The sequence below is a fragment of the Lates calcarifer genome, linkage group LG17 (assembly GCF_001640805.2).
Source record: "Lates calcarifer isolate ASB-BC8 linkage group LG17, TLL_Latcal_v3, whole genome shotgun sequence".
Classification (NCBI taxonomy): domain Eukaryota; kingdom Metazoa; phylum Chordata; class Actinopteri; family Centropomidae; genus Lates; species Lates calcarifer.
The window spans coordinates 18,420,572-18,442,172 of NC_066849.1; the positions used below are offsets into that span (position 1 = coordinate 18,420,572).

The window sequence follows — 21,601 nt, forward strand, 5'->3', positions numbered from 1 at the left end:
ATGTGTGAATTTCAAGGCAATCCATCCAGTCGTTGAGATATTTCAGTGCAGATTAAAGTGGTGGACTGACAGACCACGTTGACACCTTTAAAGTCACTAAGCAAGTTCTAACTTGCTTTTCTCTATTTTACATCACCATGAGTTGAATATCTTTGGGTCCATCAGATAAAACAGCTGGGTGGATATTCTTTGTATTGGTAATTTATTTACGCCACAGTAAATGATTAATAGATTACTGGAAAAAATAATCAACAGATTAATCAATAGTGAAAATAATCATTAGTTGCAGTTCTAATTTTATGACTGCTTTACCTTGTTTTTCCCCAGACTAAACTGCTCATTTCCCTCCTCCTAGGCCTTGAAACCAATGCAAATGCGTTCATGACTTCTTCCTGTTTGGCCATGTCTGCACTCTCGTTGAGGAAAACATGTTTTGCTGCCAGCTCGTCTCTGGACTTTGATGCGTACTCAGAGCTGATGGACAGGTATCCTCCTATCTCCATCCTGTCAGTACCACTCGCAGCTCAGTGGGGAAATTACTTTACAGGTTATTGTTCTGATAAGGAGCTGCTAGTGTTTGGCCTCCTAGCTTTGTTTTTCCTCCCCGGTCGATCACCATGTACAAAGGTTTCTACAAAGTTGACATGAAATGTTACTCCAGCACAAGCTGTTTGGCTGATGCTGATGCTCTTGTCCATTGTGGCTTACAGTGAGTGAAACAGTAGAACTGACATCACAGCAAGTGACTGATGAGAGATGATAGAGGTGAGAAGTTGAACACACACTATAATAAAAGGTGTAAAATGTCACCTGTAAGCAGATAGTCCTTCTCTTAAAAGCTGCAATACAGCAATGTAAAAAATACGGCATAACAAATCAGTCCTGCATTCAAAAAAGTATATTTTCTTTAAAATGTAATTTAAATATTTAGAGTAAAAAAAGTTGTTATGCAATAGATGGAACCCACAGTGAATCATACTGTGTAAAGCTAACCAAACATGGTTATGTTAGAAAGAAAACAACACTCTTATGTCTTTTCATGATAACAATACTTGTCTCTACTCTGCAATACAAGAACAATGCAGTTTCCTTTTTTCAGTCTTGTCTACAGGATCTGATTTTCTGTCATTTTTTGTTTCCATGTAGCTTTATCCTCAATATTACATCTGTCTGTCTTGCATATTTAAAAGAGTAATCTGCTAATTTAGCGTTGGACTTGTACACACTGTCAAACTCGCAATGGGCAACTTTTTTTTAAAAAAAAGAACAAATTAAATCCAGCAGAACCACAGATGTAAATTTTTTTTATTCCATGCATTATTCTCAAAACATGGCACCCAAGTGACAGTTCAGTCAGAGATTTGGATGTGTTGTTCTGTGAAGAATTGGAAAACAAAACCATGGTGAAAAACCTCTAGTTAAAGGACCAGTGTGTAGGATTTACTAGCATCTACTGGTGAGGTTACAAATTGCAACCAACTGAACACCTTTCCCTCCCTTTGCAAAAGTGTTGGCCTCCTGGTAACGTAATTATTTCGTTCTGGGCTACTGTAGAAGCGTGGCGGTGCAACATGACTCTGTGGAAACACAACAACACAAAAATACAACAATTCTTAGTTTCAGGTGATTCTGAAATTTGTATTCCATTTCTGCTCAATAGATGCCTCTGAATCCTACACACTGGCCCTTTAAGATATTCTTTTGGTCAAACATGGCTGCCAGTGGCCAGAATGATAATTTCCTGGCTTTGTCAGTGTTTTAGTGTTGAATAAAAACCGTCTCACTCATGGAACTACTGACTCACACTGAGAGCTACAATGCCAGTTCACAATCACTGCAGACATCCTCTTTCTCTGCTGAGATGAACTGGGTGTTCAGGTCTCTTGTTGCATCTGTGGGAAAGATTTGTTGCAGAGACTAGCACCTTTTGTTTGTCATTACAGGATGTACTATAGGTGAACAATACATTTACAACGTCAATGTATGCAGAGAATGTCTTATCAAATCAGCCTTGAGGGAGATCACTGTACTTAAAGAGGCAAAGAGTAGAATTTTTTCAGTTTTACAACAAAATTATCAAAACAATCTGGCAAACAATTTCTCTCTCTCTCTCTCTCTCTCTCACTCTCTCTATCTATCTATCTATCTATCTATCTCTCTATCTATATATATATATGAAATTCAAAGCAGTCAGTGCTTTAAAGACTAAAACATTCTCAAACCAAACAAGAAAATGCCAGTTTTATTATTCAGAACAGTGATGAATTAACTCTTTGCTGGATGGAGGAAACAAAATAAGTGAAACTATCAAGAACAAGGGATATTTTTCTTGTGTCTCTTCACTGTTCATATACTTTAAATTGTAAATTACTCAATATAAACTCAGGATTCCATCGAGTTTTAAAAGGTTCAGTGAGATTTAGCTGACGGCAGTAAAATGTTCATCAGTGAGCAGGGTCTGGGAGGATGAGGGTGTGTTCATGTCTCTTGGGTCTGATCTATGATCAGAGGTCACGTCGACCTGGAGGAAAAAGAAGTCATAAAATGTCTCGGTGCCTCAACTAACTGCGACTTCCTCCATCTGTACACTGCATCAGAAAACTCCCCTTGTGCAAACTGCTGCACGTTCGTCAGGGTCGTCTTCGGACTTCAGGGTTATCTTCAGTCATCAACAGCAGCAGTCATAGCAGGAGCAAAGAAATTAGTACATTTTTAGTAAAGTTTCGGGCTGAAAAACCAAACAATGAGCTGAAAGATGCTAAAATGCTCTGTAGAGTTGATAGTAGCTGCAGAGTCAGGATGATAACTCTCTGTAGAGCCTTTCACTTCAGGTAGAGTTATTTAATAAATTGTAAACATAAAATGATCAATTAGTGCAGTTTTTAATCTGAGTTAAGTGATGCCCGCCCACAGAGAAGTGACAGGATCTCTGACTGGCCAGCTGTTGAACCCACACATATACTGAGTTTATGTCAATCATTTAATGCATAAAGAAATAACATTTTAGAGAATATTATTAACTCTCTGCTTCATTTTCGTGCAGCTGCGGTCAGAGGGCGAAGACCTGAGATACAACATGCTCGTGAGCTGAAGATGATGTGATCTTAATCACCTGACTGACACAGCTGCTCGGTGAGTCCACTGATTGTGAACCCAGATTGACACTCACCAGTTACACTGACTTGTAATATGGAGAATGTGAGTCCCACTCTGTGCTCTGAACGCCTGTTCTTGCTCTGTGTAACTCTGGTGAGCAGCTGCGATCTCCTGTTAACTGAGAGAGAGTCAGTCGCCTAAACTGCTGGGATCAGGCCCAGCAAGTTCAAGAGTAATGCCGAATTTTACATCACTTAAATAGATGTAAAAGTCATTAAAAACAGTGTTCATTTTCAAGATACTCAGTAAGGAGGCTTTGAAAATATCAAGAATCCTTGGTGTGTTTGTTACAGCGACAGTACATCCGGCTCCAGAAAGCCAGGGATTGTGAGGAATACATCATTCAGCGAGTGGTACTGTGCACTCAAACCTCCGCTCAGGTGATTTACAGGCTTTGTTTCTGTTGCTTTAAGTAAAATTTTGAGGCACTACTACATACTCTAACTCCATTTTGCTGCTAATACTGGAGTACTTAAGAGGGATTTTTCATGCAGGTTGTGGAGTATTCTTACATTATATTAGTAGTTTTGCTTAAGTAAAGGATCTGAATATTTCTTCCACCACTGAGAGCAACTTTTTTTATCTTCTCATATGACAATTGGGAAATTTTGTGCTCAGTTTCGGTGATTCATGGTTCCTCAGTGGAAATTTTTAGTGGACGAGATTCAGCTGAAGCACTTCCACAAAACCAGGAGCTGTGATCACAGAGCAGATTCATATTTAGCATTGGCAAGTGTCTATTTCACCAGTGAGGGACGTTTTGACCCCAGAGAGTTTTAAACTGTTGAACCCATCACTGTTCCTTTCCTGGATTTGTTACTGGTTTGTGGTGTTCTGGCAGTGTCACGTTGATCATTAAATCATTTATACACGAATGTCCTGTTGTTCCTGCTGGGTCTCATCGACCTGCCAGACCCTGCATTGTTCCCTTTGGTCACAGGAGAGGCGGGGCTTCCTGCCCGACACCGCTGCAGAGTGAAAGCCTGCACACATAAAACACACTGCAGTGCCAGAGGCAGTGAAAAAGTCAAACCAGATTAACCAGAGGATTAGAGATTCTGGTGAAACAATATGATCTAGTTTGACAAAAAAACAAAACAAAATAATGATAAAAAGATAAACTCAAGGGCCACTTTCTAGATTTTTCTGAAGCTTCCAGTCTCACGTCACTAAGGAGTTAGCTTCAGTCATGTGATAATAGGTGGTAATATAACACCTTTTTAACTTAGTTTGACCAAAACAAAACAAATCAAAACCACAGCAACAAGCAAGCAAGCAAGCAAGCAAACAAACAAACAAACAAAAAAAAAAAAAAAAAAAAAACAATATTTGAAGGTGCAAGTTTTTTCAATCAATCACATCTCATGGGCTTCCTCAGTGGATGGAGTTAGAGTGGATGGAGTGAGCTTCTGTCACGTGGTAACAGGTAGTAGTATAACCCCTTTTTACATTAGTTTGACAAATAAAAAAAATAACTCACTAATTAACCAGCTTTTTCCTAAACTTTCAACCAAATGTCATGGGCTTTCTCAGCAGGTGGTGTTTGCTTTAGTCATGTGATACTAGGTTTTGATGTAACCCCCAGTCTGATTGAAAAAAAAAAACAACTTAACTTGAGGTTGTTATCCTAGTTAGACAAAAAAAAAAGTGAAATAAAATAACAAAAAACAACAACAGCAGCAAAAAAGGGACAAGAAATTTAGTCCAAAACATAAACAAAAAAAAAGTTCACTTACTAGCTTTTCCTGATCGCCATGATCACATCTCATTATTTTCCTCAGTAGACAGAGTTTGCTCAGTTATGTGATAACTGGTTTTTATATAATCTCCTTTTACCTGAGCCTGATCAATTTTAAAAAAGAAAACAATCTAACTTAAGGTCCACCGGCTTTTTCCATAACTTTCAACCTCATGTCATGGGCTTCTTCAGTGGATACAGTGTGTATCAGTCACATGACAACATGTAGCAGTGCAATCCCTTTTTATCCCAGTTCTGCTCACTACCTTCTTCCCAAGCTTTCAACCACATCTCATGGGCTTCTTCAGCAGGTGGATTTTGTGATGGTAATATAACCCAGTTTTTTCTGTTCAAGGGTGGTTTTTGGCAGCTGATGTTGATGACATCCTTAAACAAACACCATTCATCATGGAAGACGATGAGGAGGACCATGAGAAGTGACTGAAAGCTGAGACAAAAGCTAGTAAGTGTACCTTCAGTTTTTCTTGTCATATTGCTATTTACAAGCTCAGGAATTAATTTGATTTTCAGTTTGAAAGTTATATTTACTCTTAAATGCTTAATATTTAACTTTCTCAAAATAGAAGAAAATGTAGTTTGAAGACTTTTTTCTTTCTTTTTTTCTGCTCTTTATTTATATTTATTTAAAGAAATGTTAGAATAATTACTTTAAGGAGCTAGAGGACATCAACTGAATATGTGCCTTACTAAATTCCTTTAAAAGTAAAAATGAAACCACAGCTGCAGGCAGTGGAAACTAAAACTAAATAAAAATCTCCCAGTTACTCTGGTGGTTTATGATGTTTCTCAGAGCAACAGATACAAACCAGATGCTGGAAAGTCAGACTTTACAGCAGCAGGAAAACAGTTATCATTTTGTTTTTGTTTATAGATCAGATTTGGATGAGGGGAGGGCAATTTCTTATTCTACAGATGTTTATGACTTATCTGAAGAGAAAGTGTAAGGGTGGGGAGGCAGGAGAGACAAAGTGAAACTAAAATTTATCTGATACCCTGTATTTACACATTGAGCCCGGTAATAACAGCCTCTCATGTTACAAGTGTGAAATTTCAGCCTGCACTCATCTCACCGTGATGATACAGATCATCTACAATGCAGTAAAATTTGTGCTTCCAACATTTGTGATCAGTCTTTGAGTTGTAGATTTGTTGTGTCTCTTCTAATAATGTGACTAAAAGTGTATAATATTTGTTGGTTTCACTATGTCAAACTTGCTGTCTTTAATGACAACACAGGCCCTGTAAATAGGGCTGTTTCCTCTGGGATAAAATTAAAATAGCTTTTAATTCCTGTATCAAAAGAAAAAGAAATCTCCAGTAGAAATCTACCTTTCTCTAATGAAATAAAACAGTTTTTAGGTTTCAGGTGTCCTCCAAAAAAAACCTCTGAAAGTTTTCAACCTTAAACACAACAGCGCCCTCAGCTGCTGGATGCCAGATAATACAGTTTATGAGGATCTATTACTGTAGGCTTCAGCTGGTAATGTCCATATTAACGATTATATCTTTGTCTCTAACTGAGTCTCTTAATGAATTCACAGAAAACCTCAAGATAATATTATTCCATCTGACATACTGTAAGGTTGCAACCCACATTCATTATTAATACATTTGACAGTTGTTTTCTTTAATAATCAGTTGATTGTTCAATGTATAAAATGTCAGAAAATAGTAGAAAATGTCCTTGAAGCCTTAGTAAACATACTCACGTTGCTTTGTTGTCAGTCAAAAAGCAAAAGGTGATTGATTTACTATCATAGAAAACTGGGAAAATCAGCAAAAAATGAATTAAAAACTATGAATTAGTTATTGAAATTATTGCAAATTAATTTTCTGTCAATCAACTAATCAACAGTTCTGTAGTAACTCTTGATTTATGTTGCAGAAATTACCCAACTGTCATTATAATTATTAGATATTAAGACTCTGGACTTTGAGGCAAACCAAACCAAACCAAACCACAACACAACACAACACAACACAACACAACACAACACAACACAACACAACACAACACAACAAAACAAACAAAACAAAACAAAACAAAACAAAACAAAACAAAACAAAACAAAACACAACACAACACAACACAACACAACACAACACAACACAACACAACAAACAAAACAAAACAAAACAAAACAGGATTTATAAAATCAGATAAATGGGTGAGGTCTGTGGATAATTCTCACACAGCTCCAGGAAAAACTGTATAATGTGAGGGTGGATCAAAACTGGCACAGGACTGTGTAAATATAATACGGCATCTGTCACTTTGGCGCCATTTGACCAAACTGATGAAAGTCCCGCCCCTCTGTCGTCACTCCAGATGTCATTCCTCATTGGAGGAATCAGCTGTCCGTCATTGATTCCTTCACGCTGCAATCGGTGACAGTCTAGACAGCTGTGTCAAAGACAGCAAAGTTAGGCAGGAAATGACCGGAACAGGCATGATTCTGCCTTCAGAATAAAAGCATGAAAGTGGGACAGTTGATAGGTAAGCAGGAGTGTAGCCTGGTAGAGTGTAAAGGAAACAGAAACAGTGTTCATTCAGCCTTTCAGTTTGTCTTGTGGACTAAAATTGCTTAACATGTGTCCATTATACACTTTGCATTACTGCTGATTGTTTTGCAGAGCATGCCGTAATATATGCATCCATGTATATTTTCCCCTACTACCAGGCAACAATTTGTCACTTCAGTATAAAAATTAACTTCACTTCAAAATAGATACAAAATGACCATAAAGAAACAGCAATCAACCAAAAAGAGACACTAAAAGAGTAAAAAGAGACACAAAACAACTATAATGAGACATTAAATGAGTATGAATTTGACACAAAATGAGTAAAAAGAGATGTATTATGCCTACAAAGATGTATAATGTCACATTTCTGTGGGTCTGGCTCTTTTGTAGGAGGGATGGCTTTTTACATCTCTGGGCTCAGGGGCCATTGTCTCATAATCTGTCCATGGTGAAGTACACATAACGATGGATTTATTATACACTGGTATAGAGGAAATGTACTTCTATGAGAAATATGAGGTTCCAACATTGTTTAATGATTTGTTATGTGAAACAGAATATGATAAGAGGATGGCATTATGGATTTAACAAATTTTGTTAAATAAAAGATATATAGTGAAGAAAATCAATCTGTATTAACTTTTAAAAAAACACTTTACAGAATCAGATTATTAAAATTTAATGACCAAAATCAATAAACTAAAGCACAAATTTGAGAAACGTAATGGAAAGGTCTAACTATCACTATATGTTACTCATGCAGTGTAATTACTGATAAAAAGTTGTTAAACAAATTGATAAATATACATGAATACATAAATGATGTTTGTACACTATTAAAAAGTTCAGTTCAACGTGGCAGTTTTATTTTGAAATTCAACACAGGAAACGCTCTTTAAGTTTTAGTTACCTTGTCACTCGTGGTTTAGTCAGCGGGGCAGGAGTTTTTTCTTCTCCTCCCAAACTTTTCTTACCTTCTCCGAAAGTCATGACAAGTCTCAGTGTGACTGCACGGAGAGAAGCCAGAAGGTAAGAAGCAAACAGCCCCGGGGATCGATTAACCCATGATACCGACGCGCATTGATTAGCTGATTATTGCCTGACTGATTGACTTTCAACAAACGACAAAACGATTAACACTCCTTTTCTTTTTAGTCAGGGGCTGCCTCTAACTGTTAAAGTGACTTATTGATGACAACTAGTGTCATTGTCTCTGAAGAGTCTGTAAGAGAGACTCGCAAAACTTTTGACTCGCTTTTTTAAAAATCAGATTGTTGTTGGCTGCAGTAAAGATAAATTGTGTTTTTGTCCTGTATTTCTAGGACTTTAAATCATTGGGTTCATGTTTTTTGTGCTTCAGTGTTTTAATGTCCTATAATTGTTGCCATAATCTTTTGATGTCTCAATAGAAAAGTGTAGTTTCTGTTTTTAAAATAATTTCCACACATTTTTTCATCGTGTATTTAGGCTTTTCTAGACCTAATAAGTGACTGTCACTAGTTTTTAAAAAAAATGCATTTTAAGGGGTTTCTCAATCCTGTTTGGCACATTGAAAAATTATTTTAATCGCTGAAAACACTTTTGCACAGTTTCACTTAAAAAAAAGTCTTAAAATCTCACTTGTCTGTGTTAAAACAGTTGTTTTCCTTGAGAGAAAATGTAGTCTGTTATCTACAGTGTCAGATTTTAACATCTTCAGGAGATATAGAGGATTGTGCTTTTCTGGTTGTCTTTGTCGCTCCTTTTAAAATTGGTGTTTTCTTTATTTTATTGATTTTCCTGTTGTCAGTGGGTTTTACACTTAATTAAGCTTGTTCAGCTGTCTTTTCTCTCCCTCTTTCCCTTTTTACTTTTCCCTGTAAAGCTGTTCTGTTTAGAAAAGTAAATGAAGTTTGTTGAGTTGCTCTAAGAGCAAATCTAGAGGAAAGCTTTTTTCTCAGATACTGTTGTGGGTGAGGCTGTTACAGTACATGGGACGGAAATCCCCCCCAACCTCCTCTATTGTCATAAGTGTGGAAGGCCCCCCTCCCCTTCTCTGGCTCTGGCTGCTCTCGTCTTGTTATGACTCTGTGCATCATCTCGGCCTCCTCAGCCTCCCAGGGCAGAGTTTTTCATCGATGGATGATCAGATGTTGACTCAGCCACGGTGACGCTGGGTCTCAGCGGACGTGTCACTGATGCGGGTCATGTTTCTCGACTTGAGGCAAAGGTTGATTCCAGATATTTCTAGGAGCTCCAGTGAAGTTTGATATCAGAAAATAGTTCAGTGATGCATAACATAAACAATACTTACCAGGCTTTTGGTATAAGCCCCCTTAAGTATCAAAAAGCAATTAATAGCAGGAGAAATCCGCTTTAGAGGAGGAAGAAACGTGTGATTAAAATAAGGTTACTCCCCTTCCCCTGGGGTGGTGGAATGGGATTCTGAGAAATGCGGGAAATCAGGACTGTAAGCAGAGACTCCTGGAATACATTTAACATGACAGATTGACGAGGTTTGACAGTGTTGGCGGATCTGATGGCAGCTTGTTGGTTGTGTCACTGTAACGGAGGCTGCAGATTTAAAAATAACAGGCTTATAACCGGTGATATCATCTGCTGTGAGAGAAGATACTGCAGCACAAACTTAACAACACCCACAGTTCACTCCAGACGATTGAATTTAATGTGTTGTGGACTGGCACAGTATCCCTAGGAATTACTTTCTTATCAAATCTGAGGCTCAGAGTACCAATGCAGGAAGTACGGTTACAGTTTAGTACAGTTTACAGTCCCTTTTTGTTTGAAACACTAACTGAGATCTTTTCCTAACCTAACTTTATCTGTGTGTGTAGTTATGCAACCTTGACCATATTTTTAAACCATAGTTTATTTTCTATAACCACCATCTTTCCCTAAACTTTGACTGTACCGTTGTTGCCATGCACAGATATTATAGAACAAAAATAATTTTAAAATATCTGTGTCAAATGGTAAAAAACAGTAATTCATGGTTTTACAGAATCGTCCATCATCAGCATTATTTCTAGCTATGACGGAGTGGAAGGTCTGTGATCAAAGGGAAGCTTCGCATTTGATTATGATTTAATTATGTCTGCAAATTTACAACAAGTTCAGAGGACTGTTGGGTTTGTCGTCTTAGGACTGAGGTTCTGTGTTCAGCAGATGAAGTACAGTACTGTACTGCTGAGGGCACTGAAAATAAAGTGAGGATGCTTTCAAAAATAATGTCATGAATAGTTTTCAGTTAACCAAGTGCTGTAAAAACTTTGTCTTCAAAACAGTGATGACGTTGACATCAGATTGTTGCAGGGACCAGACCATCCGCTGCAGGACTCTGTTCCTCTTGTTGCTGATGATAGTTCCTTATGTCTCTGGCTGTATGATTTGGGTTGTTGTCATGCTGCAAAATTAATTTAGGACCAATCAGACACCACCCTGATGGTTTTGCATGATGGATAAGAATCTAAACATCTAAACATCCGCCTTTACCCTTTCCACAGCACTAGTTCTGGTGGGTATACTGCACTGCTGTTGGGTGGTTTTCAACCAAGTGTCAACCAGTTGCAATGAGAGTCAGCTCCTCTAACTCTGAGTCCATGGTTCTCTGCTAGAAAATAGTGGTGTGACTGATTCTGTTTGAGAACATGTTTCTACCTCAGGTGTTGAATTTTAAGTACCGTAGGGTCTCGTTTATGAACGAGAACAAGATGGACAAACCATTAGACGAACCGCTGGATAGTACTGGCACCAGCACTGATGCCGGTGTTGTACAGTACAGAAGTCAAATAAAAGTTCTCAATTTACTGATCCAGTTCTCATGGACATTTGGGTAGTGACTGAAACAAAATGACTTACCATTTGCAGGATGCCAGCATAGTGTGAGGAGCTCAGACTTCCTGACGAGGCTTCAAGTAAGAAATGCTGTGTTTATCAGTGTTTAGGACAGTTTGAGAAAAAGATGTTAAATGATCATAATCATAAAGAGAGACAAGAATCTGAACAAGAAAGTGGAATAAACTTATTTGATAAAAGGCTATAGCCACAAAGGATGTTTCTTTATCTTGTCTTTGAAAGATAACTCAGGCAAAGAAAAAATACCAATTACTTCCCTAATGGTGAATATCTGCTGTACAGTGAGGAGTAAAATGCAGGTAATGAGCGGAACGTCATGCTTAAATCATCCTTTTAATTTGTGTGAAGCTCTTAACAATTTTCTGGAGGTCCCTCAGGGGAAACTGTCTTTCTGCAACAGGACCCTGGGGTTTGACTTACTGCAGTCGCCTCAAAAATAGATGCTCTGTAAGTTTAGTTAGAGGTGTCAGGAGGTCAGTGTAACACTCTGATACTCTGGACATTTCCCCTCTGCAACGTCTGAGAGGAGTGTTAGCACTGTTAGTTTTTTTCTGTCATGCACACTCCCTTCCCAAATCATGCATTCTTGCCCTGTTTACACCTTGGGACAGATTGAGGACAGTTTATTAAATTACGACTGAATTAAATCTGAGTCTGTCCTCATGCTCATGAGTCCTGCTGCTTAATAAAATACATGCTGTCATATTTTTAGAGCTATTACGACTGGTTTTAATTTTAGCACCTCGAGACTGCAAGTTACTCAATGCACAGCAGTGACATGATGCAGTGAGTAAAGGGAAAGCTGGACTCACCAGTGTCAGGCCTCAAGTTTAATACAGTAAATATAATAAAGTTCACATATTTTGATTGGCAATATAGCTGGTTTCGGAAAGATACCGTGTACTGGGCTTCAGCTGCTGTTTCGGTGTTATTTTGGAACTTTTCAAACATTTTTTAGTCTCATTTACCATCTTTCTCCTACACATTTGAAGTCATGTTCATGTCATGTCTGAGTTATTGTAATTATGAGATTCTGACTTGTAAATGGTTTTCAGGCCAACCTCCAACCAGGAAGAGACAGATTTTTCAGAGAGTTTCGATATGTAGTTGACTTGGTGCCCGAAAATTCAGAAAATATGGAGGCCAGAGTCTGTCAAGGTGATTTAAATCCAAATGTGATAGATATGTTGTTATGTTATTAGTGCGCAGTAGTTTCAACAGTCACTTGACCAACAAACTTTAGAGTTTTCTGATGTGAACACTGGCCAGTCATCAGCATAGAAATCTTTTCATTGTGAATGTGGCATGCGTTAAGCTACAGATGATGATGTCGTTATTTTGGATATTGTCAGAATAATTTCAAGTACATCTCCTTCACTATATTTCTTTGATCATTGCCTTGTTAGTGAATATGAGCGTGCTGTAAGAATTTCACAGGCATCACCTCCCTGCATTCTTTTGTATTGACTTTCTCATTTGTAAAGCAGTTTTGAAGTACCTCTGATTGAGTTATTGATTTTAACACATCAAAGTCTGTTTACAGGTTTTAGGGAGTATGAGTGCATTTGAAGATTTTTTTTATAAAGTCTTTTGTAGCTCCAGGGGAAGCTGTGCAGTCTGATAAACTGCAGCATTGGTTGGATAAACTTGTAATTCTGAGTCTGAGATATTGGGAATTTCTAACTCTGATGATATCTCCTGCTTAGTGATCATAACATCAACACAAATGCAATTGGTTCAGGTCATTTTATAGGAGCTGTACTGCTGCAAATACATAACACGACAAAAGAAACTAATTTAAACTAGCATTAAGGAGTAATGTGTGAATGTTTTTCCTTCCCCATCTGCCTTAGTATGACGCACTCAAATCTCCAACCAAACCATCAGAAGTCAAGTTGCATTGTGGGTAATGTAGCCAACTGTTTTTGATGAGAAAGAAGAATGTGTGGAATAAAAAAATCTACATCTTAAAGTTTCTGTGTGAAGCTTTAACATTTCCACTCAAAGGCAGAGCTGTTCATTAGTTTGAGAGAAACCTTGAGGCCAAACTGCGTTTTATGTTTTATAAAAGCACTGAGCAGATATATACTGATTGCAATCACAACATTAATTCCAGGACAGCTTTTCAAAGGTTTAAATATCTTTCCATTCTCTGCTTTATGAAAGTCACAGTGGTTTGTTTACCTTTTTAAACTTCAAGGATTTCTTTTTCGGAGGCAACAATTAGTTTAAAGTGTCAGGCCCTGTGTGAAACCTGATAGCTGGAGGCTTTCATCATAATTAGCAGGCATCCAGGCTTTGAAAATGGAAATTGCCAGTTTCTGCTTCATGCCAGATTCCCTGATTGGAGTGGCTTCCCAAATTGCCCCTGAAAGAAGGAGAAGCTCTTCAGAAGTTCAGCTCAGTGTGTTTGAGAGAGGCAGCTGAGAGTTGTCTACGTGCAGTCCTAGTTTTTACAAGGTAGAACAACACTTGATCAGTCATAGTTTATTGTTTTTTGTAACAGAGACTATGTTCAATTATTGTAAAACAATGACTTTGGATTTGGCTACAAACTTGACAGGAAGTATGCAGGCATCACAATATAGGACAGCTGTACACTGCAGGATGTAATGATAGGAACTGCACAAATATTTAGTCGTAAAACAAAGACAGTTGTGGGTGAGAACATGCTTGTGTAGTTGTACTGTCGCTGAAGTTGGGAGACAATTTGACATTTGCAGGAATCAGGAGCGCCTCTGTTGCTCATAATTTTATTTGCTCCAATAGACTCAGGATCATGAGTTATTTACCTCAATCAAACAACTTTTGGACCTTTATATTAAATTTTTCCCCAGATTGAGTTTTCATTATGTGGGGAAATCAGACAGTTTGAAATCCTTTCAAGAAGTCAGATTCATGTTTTTGCAGAAATATAACTCAACCACCGTTAATTTTAATCACGCTGAATTTGGTTGTCTGTCCATGTTTCTCTTTTTTTTATCAGGTCATTCCTCTTGGCTTCTGAATAAATTAAATCTAGTGTGATCTTTCCTTTTGACATTGTCTAATTCAGTTCAGCTATTAGATTGGCACAGACTCGGCAGTCACATTGGATCCAATTATCGTGCAAAAATTAATTTGATATTTCTGTTGTGATCTTGATGAAAAAATGGCTTAATAGTTTGGGACAGCTTGTAATAATGACCTTTTAAGAAAATAAATACAAGTATCTGAGAATAACAGTTAGTTATTTTAAGATAATGACATTAGGGTAAGTGGTGATCAGAAGAAAATAGATTTGGAGATAATGAATGAAGTATTAAGTTGTGATCTCAAGATAACAGACCTCCCTTGTGCTCTATAGTTGAATCTACTGATTGCTGTAATGGGAAAGGAAAATTAGCCAAAGGTCGTCTCGCTGAATGCATCTACAGTCAGTGTTTGCTGCAGGCTCTGGTTTCCTTATCTTGAACTGTGAGGCTGAGGACACATTCTTTACGTGGGGGTGGTGCAGCATAATGAAGAATTAAGTAAAGAATGAAAAGGTTATTAAAGGATAAGGCTGCTGATTATTCTGTGACAAATCTTACATGAAAAGACCAAAACCAACAGTGCGTTAGTTTCTCTATCGATACTTCTGTGGCCCTCAGCCCCAGTGGAGATGAAGAAATCTTTAAAAACAGGACACAAATACATACTTTTATTTTTTTTAAAAAGGCTCAGCAGTCTCCTAAAACAACTGGGCCCTGAAGGCTTTAGCATTTGTTACTCAAATGGGAGTAAACAGTATTTTTCTCAGGGACTATTTTCAACTGCGGATTAAGACACATTTGATGGTCTAGAGTCTTTATGGCAGCAGGATGGTGCATGTGTGACTCAAAATAAACTACAGAATCCAAGTTTATCGCAATCAAGAAACATATGTGTATCTCATTGATGTGTTTTTAATTTAACCAAAATTTATCCTTTAAAATTTAGCTTTTTAAAGTCTCTTGGTCTGTTGTTTGTGGAGGGTTAACGCTCATTAACTTGACGCCACATTCACCCTCCAAACAATCGGTGCTTCTCATAAATGTAAAACAAGTAGGAAAACAAAATGGGACTACAGTAAGAATTTATGTGACCATCAGCGGAGGTCTACCGCTGTGGTCCAATCAGATGCTCCTCCTCCTGCTATCTCCCCTGCCTGAGAAACACTAAATGAAAAACACGGGGCTAAAAATACCCACGTTAACTCAAGTACATGGCAGGGCTTGGGAAAGAGACACTAATCAAACTCTGTGCACTAACATCAGGGTGGGAAAACGCCAAAATAACCATATAACACTGCTTGAGTCTGGCAGCGTCTCGTGAATTTGTTTATTCAACCTGACACTTAACGAACCAAGCTTCATTTATAGGTTGCAATAATTGACCTTAAAAGACCTTTTGACTGGTGAACTTGTGAAAGTGGCAGACTGGGTTTTGACTCTTGTGGCCTGAGCACCAAAAAGATCAGATTCCTGCTCTGCCAAAACTGACCAGCCTCTCTCTGAAAGAACCAAACCACAGCCAGTTTTGGAAACACTGCATGTCACTGTGATGAACCCAACTTTCAATTTTGGATCAAACAATGAAAGTCTTGTGGTTGTATTCAGACTTTCTCTGCCGCTGACGTCCCTTGAAATCGTCTGATGCTGTTTCTGCTTTTGAATCTAATGCCTGAGAAATGTCTCTGAGGGCGAAGCGAAAGCGAGGCCTTGAACTGCACTTTCAAACTCTAGACAGGAGCCTGGTTTCCCATCGGCAGCACAGAGGTCACCTCTGTTCACCGGCTCATAATGGAACAAATGTTGTGTTTAGCACTGTGGAAAAGCACCCCTGTCCTATGAAGTCATATATGAGGGCAGAACAACACTGTCATGTTCAGCTCACACTGCAGCTGAGAACAGTTTTTTACATCCTGTTTTATTTCACTTTCTCTACCTTTCCTATTCTTTTACCTTTTGATCTCATCTTTCTTGTTTTTATACTCTTTATGTTTTAATTTATGTATATTGGTCACATTGTAAAGCATTTTAACATAAAAACAATGGTGCTACTTTCTAAGTTAGAACTAATATTATGGTTGATATGGTTGACGCAATTACTACTTCTTAACAGATCAGTTTTAAACCATTAATTAGAATAACTTTTGGCTATGAGCATGTATTATAAATTAATTAGAGCTGCAACAATTAGTTAGTTGATTGAAAGAAAATTACTTGATTAATTAATTGTTATTAATTTTTAAACTCATGTTTCATGAAAAAAAATGTGAGGATCTGATGCATTTCTCTGTTGTACATGATACTAAACTGAATATTTTGCTATATAGGTCTGTTGGTCTTTAGAGGAAAAAAACAGGCCTTTTCCACTACTTTCTGACATTTTATGGACAAAACAAACAAACAATTAATCAAGAATGTAATCAGCAGATTACATTCAGACTTTTCCTGCTGCTTTTTTTCATTAAGTCAGAGGTGAAATCGCTTACTGGAGAGTTAAAAAGCTAAAATGACAAACATGTCATGCTGATGAGGAAAAACACCAACCACATTAATTTTACATAACTAGGCAACCTAAAAATTGTTCTTAATAATGACTTATAACTGATATATAAAGCATTAAAGCAACACTATGTAACTTTCCTGAGCAGAGGCAACAGCAGCCTCTGCAGCCACAAGAGGGAATTACAGGGCCCTGATGCATTAAACTCTGTTGGGCCCCAGAGTCTGAGCGGTCATGGGTACCAGGGGCCATTTACCCCCACAAGCTAACAGCTCATGTACAGAAAACTAAACTTGTCAGTGGTTCTGTCACAAACACAAAATTCATTGAAGGGGACAATTAATGAAAGAGACTCACCAAGCTAGCTTCTGTGTGTGATGTAGCGCCATAAAACGTTACACACTTGTTCACCAAAGTTAACATGGTGCAAGAGCAGGTGTTTGGGGCGTGGAGTGGGAATGAAGGAGGCACAATTTAATCATTTTGAAGCTGTTATTTCTGGGTAAAATAGTTACAACTTCAAAAGCATCAAAATACTGAGCAGAGGTAAAATTGTTAGACTAAATTCAATAAATAATGTAACAGTCAAGGAAACAAAAGTAGAGCTGAATAAAAGCCAAATTTTATGAAAAGAGTCTGCAATTTGGGTGAAATCACCCAGTGGATTGTCTCTGAGTCGACCGCAGGGCATCGGGTGTGTTCAATTGAGTTTCGTAATGCCTGGCAGACGGCAAATTGCATCTCACTGCGAGTACAGGAGTAATGACCGGCCTGAATCTCAGAAGCTAACTGAATCACTACATTATGGAAAACTGAATTAGAGCCCACAAACATGTATTTTTCCAGAGGAGCAGCTCTATGGTGATGAAGGTGTGTTCTTAGGGAGCTTTTTGGAAGACGTTTCAAAGCGTTTCATAGACCTACGTACACCATCTGCCTTGTCATTACCCCGACCCTCCTCATCAAAGAGAAGCTGAACTGGTATAATTTCCACCAGCGAAGGAAATAACATGATAACTGACACATATTTCAGTTGTTTCTGGGCAGAAAACAGCAGAGGCTGACATCTGGTCTTGTTCTGTAGTTAGGAGAATCAAACATCTGGAGGCCCCAGTTGCTACTGTTGTGAAGAAGACAAATGGGTCACAGTCTCGTCTTAAACACAAATCTGCAGACCAGATATCTAGGTCAACTTACAGGAACTTTCAGACGCCTTAGGCTGGTTTATTTTTGTTATTTGCTTGGCTGGAAAACACGAAGAGCTGATGCGATTAGAGGAAAAGGAAATGAGAGAAAAGAGAGAGACAAATTATTAAAGTTCAGAGAAAACAAGCTGAACTTCTACTAAGGTTTGGTCTGACATGTTGGGGGGGAAACAAGCCTGGAGAGTTTGTGTGTGTGTGAGTGTTTCACCACAGAGGGAAAACAAGGTGTGTTTGGTCCAAAATGCAACGTGACATCAGAGCTGGAAACTGGCTAATTGAGAGGGGGAACTCGATTTGTGAGCCCTGCTTTGTTTCAGGGAGGGGCAGGCAGCTAGCTGGCAGGCATGGGACTGCCTCAGCTGACTGCGTACAAACTCAAAATCTGAAGCTTTCTAGGCTGCAAACTTGACGCCAGCATCATTGTTTCCAGAAAGAAACGTATAATGTTGCTTTTCCAAGAATTCACTCATGTCCAGTCAGGTCTTTGGTTCTGTGGTTTTCCGTGTTTGAGTCTTTACTGGATGAAAAACCGCGGTGCCGTTTTTTTCCCCCCCAACAAAAAGCAAATTGTTGTTTCGGGCTCCTTTCATCCTCGTGGAGAAAATCCACACAAAAATACTTTGTAGTGGTTTGTAAGCACTTTCAGCTTGATGAGTGTAGAATGACTGAGCCTGTTGTTCTTGTTTGTCTTAAGCAGTAAGGTTTAGCTGCTGAAAGAAAAGTGAAGATGCTTTCAACAGTGATGCCATGAGATGTTTTTATTTATCAGCTAATTTCATAAAAAGCTCAGTAAACCTGAATCATGTCAGTATTTGCTGTGACCATCTTTTACCTTTAAAACAGCACCAGTTCTCCTGGATACAGTTTTTTATGTCGCTTGTTCTCAGCATCTTCTTCTGTCTCTTCATGTAATCGCAGACTGACTCCATGATGTTCAGATCAGGGCTCTGTGGAGGGGGAGACTATCTACTGCAGAGCAACCAGCAGGAGGTGCGATTAAAATTTAACAGAGAAAACTGTGCTGCCATAGAAATTGAAGGTAAACAAGCAGGTGTTTTCAGCCGCTGGACTCACTGTCTCACCACTGAACATGTTGACATGTTGACATGCTTGTCTTTCTCAATAAAAAATATCAGTAGGCTAGTAGTTACTTACTCGCTCTCAGCCGGGTGCCTTTTAGATTCATACAAGCTACATTGTCTTCACTAAACAACCTAATATTACATTTATATACAACATAAACATTTGATACGATTTTCTGTTTTGCTTTCTTAGTTCAACATTAAGTCTTTCCTCTTGGAATAAAGATTTCATTGAAGAAAAACACACTTTCTTTAGTAGCGTAATAATGATTAAGTGATAATTGTTAATTTTCCAGATGATCGATTAAGGAAATTTCTTCAAATCTCTAGTTCTTGTAGTTGCTAAAGATAGTTTATTTGAGGTCCTTGCGAAGCTGCAGAATGAATTTAGGACCAGTCAGACGCCTTCCTGATGGAAGAATCTAAACATCTAAAGTGTCTAAAACGTCTGCTCAGTGCTGTAAGCTCTGTCTTGTACATTGAACTGTGACTGCCAGCGTGCTGTTGGGTGGTTTTCAGCTCAGTGTCAAGCAGTTGTAATGAGAGTCTGTGGTCCTCTGCTAAAAGAGAGTGGTTTGACTGTTTCTGAGTGGGAGCATGTTTTTTGCCTCAAGTAATGAATTTTAAGTACCTTGTTGATGAGTGAGCATAAGATGGAGTGTGCACAAGCGCTGCACAAGAAACCAACCTGGGATCTTGTCACTGGGCAGAGTTGCCAACTGGATTAACAGTGCAGATTTAGTTGACTCGAACAAAATGGAAAATAGTGGCTATGTGCATTTACACTGACACTAGTATCCTGTTTTTGATTTATTTTTTGGAGTGTAGTAGACAGTAATTTATCATGACACCACTCCTCAGATGTGTTTAATGTCTCAGACTTGAGGAGATCTGAGAAGAGTGGTGGGATTTTTTCTGTAAAAGTTGTCTCTGGGTGTCTGTGTCCATTGACAGTGGCCTCTCTTTGTCCTCTGTTAGAAGCTTTGAGCCCGAGCCTCCACTGCCAGACACGGCCTCTTCATCCTGAAACTCTCCAAGTGTTGGACTTCCCCAGCGACTTTATTGAATTCACTTTGTGACATTTTGAACCTGGACACAGTCGGGAAAAGGCAGGGAGCACGGGAGGGCGGGGGGGCTTTGAGTGGAGAGAAACAACGAGGCCTCACAAAACTTTTCGACAAACAGCGTCGCCACCAAAGAGGCATAATGCCTCATTGTGGAGTTTGAATGTGCCTGATTGTGTTTGCTGGAGAATCTGGAAGGAAGAGGGAGGGGAGGCAGGACGCATGTGATGTTTGAAGTCAACCTGACTGCGATAAAAAATTTATTTCTTTTTTTCCTCCATACAGTGGGACACACTTGATTGTTAGTGATGTGACGTCGGTGTGTGATTTATGATGAAGGCAGTGGAGATGGCATCTGGAGGCAGGAGTCCTCTGTGTGTGTGTGTGGAGGTGACAGAGTGTTACCACATGTGTGAGATTTACCGCACACAAACACTTGAACACTTGAGTCCTCGCCAAAAGTGATAACACGTTATCTAACCTCAGTGTGATGCATCATGTGATGTCGACCGTGGTGCTGTTGTCGGCTGCAGGATGCGGCAGCGTGTGTGTGTTGGTGTCACACTGGTTGTATTTGTTCAGCTCTTGTCTTCTCTCCGGTGTTTTCCTGCTGCCTTCAGGAAGCAGCTTTCAGGTCGGCCTGATGGGCTTCCTGGCAGGACCCCCCCCTCCTCTCCCCTCCCCCCTCCCTCAGTTCCTACTGGGAGACAATGGGAGGTCTCCCACAGGGGCATGGAGGGGTGAGTGTGTGTGTGAGTGTGTGTGTGTGTGTGTGTGGTGATGAGGGGGGATTTATTGGGGGAGTAGTGGGCTTCCCTTCAGGAAACTGCAGATTTATCCGAGCAGCAGAGAGGCCCTTCTGTGTGTGTGTGTGTGTGTGTGTGTGTGTGTGTGCGTGTGCATGCGTGTTTTTGTGTCTATGAGGCCTAAATGTCCTTGTGAGGATAAAGACATGAAAGAGATCTTCTCCTCGCCTCCACAGCTGATTAAGTTCAGGATTATGAGTAACTGGGATGAAAGTTAAAAGTTGTGGAAAAACGACGTTTGCTCGGAGATGAGTTCAGGTTCAAGGTTCGTGCTTGACCTTGGGAACATCAGTTACACAACAGTCTCCCCTCAAAGTAAATGTAAAAGCTGTTCTGTTGATAATATCACATGATCTTCATCAGCAGGGAGTTTACATGGATGTCAGTAAATTGTATTCAGTGTTGGCTTGAAAGCTGCGACCCAGAGTTTGTTCTTGACCTTGGAAGTGGGAAGACAATCTCAAAACAAAAGGTTTGGATATTGACATCAATCTCCTGATTAAATTTAGATTCACAAAGTTTGGAATTAGATTCTTTCTTTGACTAGATCCTCCATGATTCTTCAGATAAATACCAATGTTGCTTTAAAACATTAAAGCGCTTAAAGGTATTAACATTTCTTCTAGATCCAACAGCC

The 21,601-nt window shown here is 38.9% G+C and overlaps 1 protein-coding gene across 2 annotated transcripts in view; it reads left to right on the forward strand.

Annotated features, from left to right (window-relative positions):
* The first annotated feature begins 5,275 nt into the window (after nucleotides 1-5,275).
* kank3 (KN motif and ankyrin repeat domains 3) overlaps nucleotides 5,276-21,601 on the forward strand; it is a 38,412-nt gene continuing 22,086 nt past the window's right edge. Inside the window, exon 1 of one of the 2 annotated variants that reach the window (XM_018667486.2) lies at nucleotides 5,276-5,357. The gene's annotated coding sequence lies outside the window, so the exon portion shown is untranslated. Of the gene's footprint in view, nucleotides 5,358-8,358; nucleotides 8,471-21,601 lie in introns of those variants that run through there. The other variant, XM_018667485.2, reaches the window with a different exon arrangement.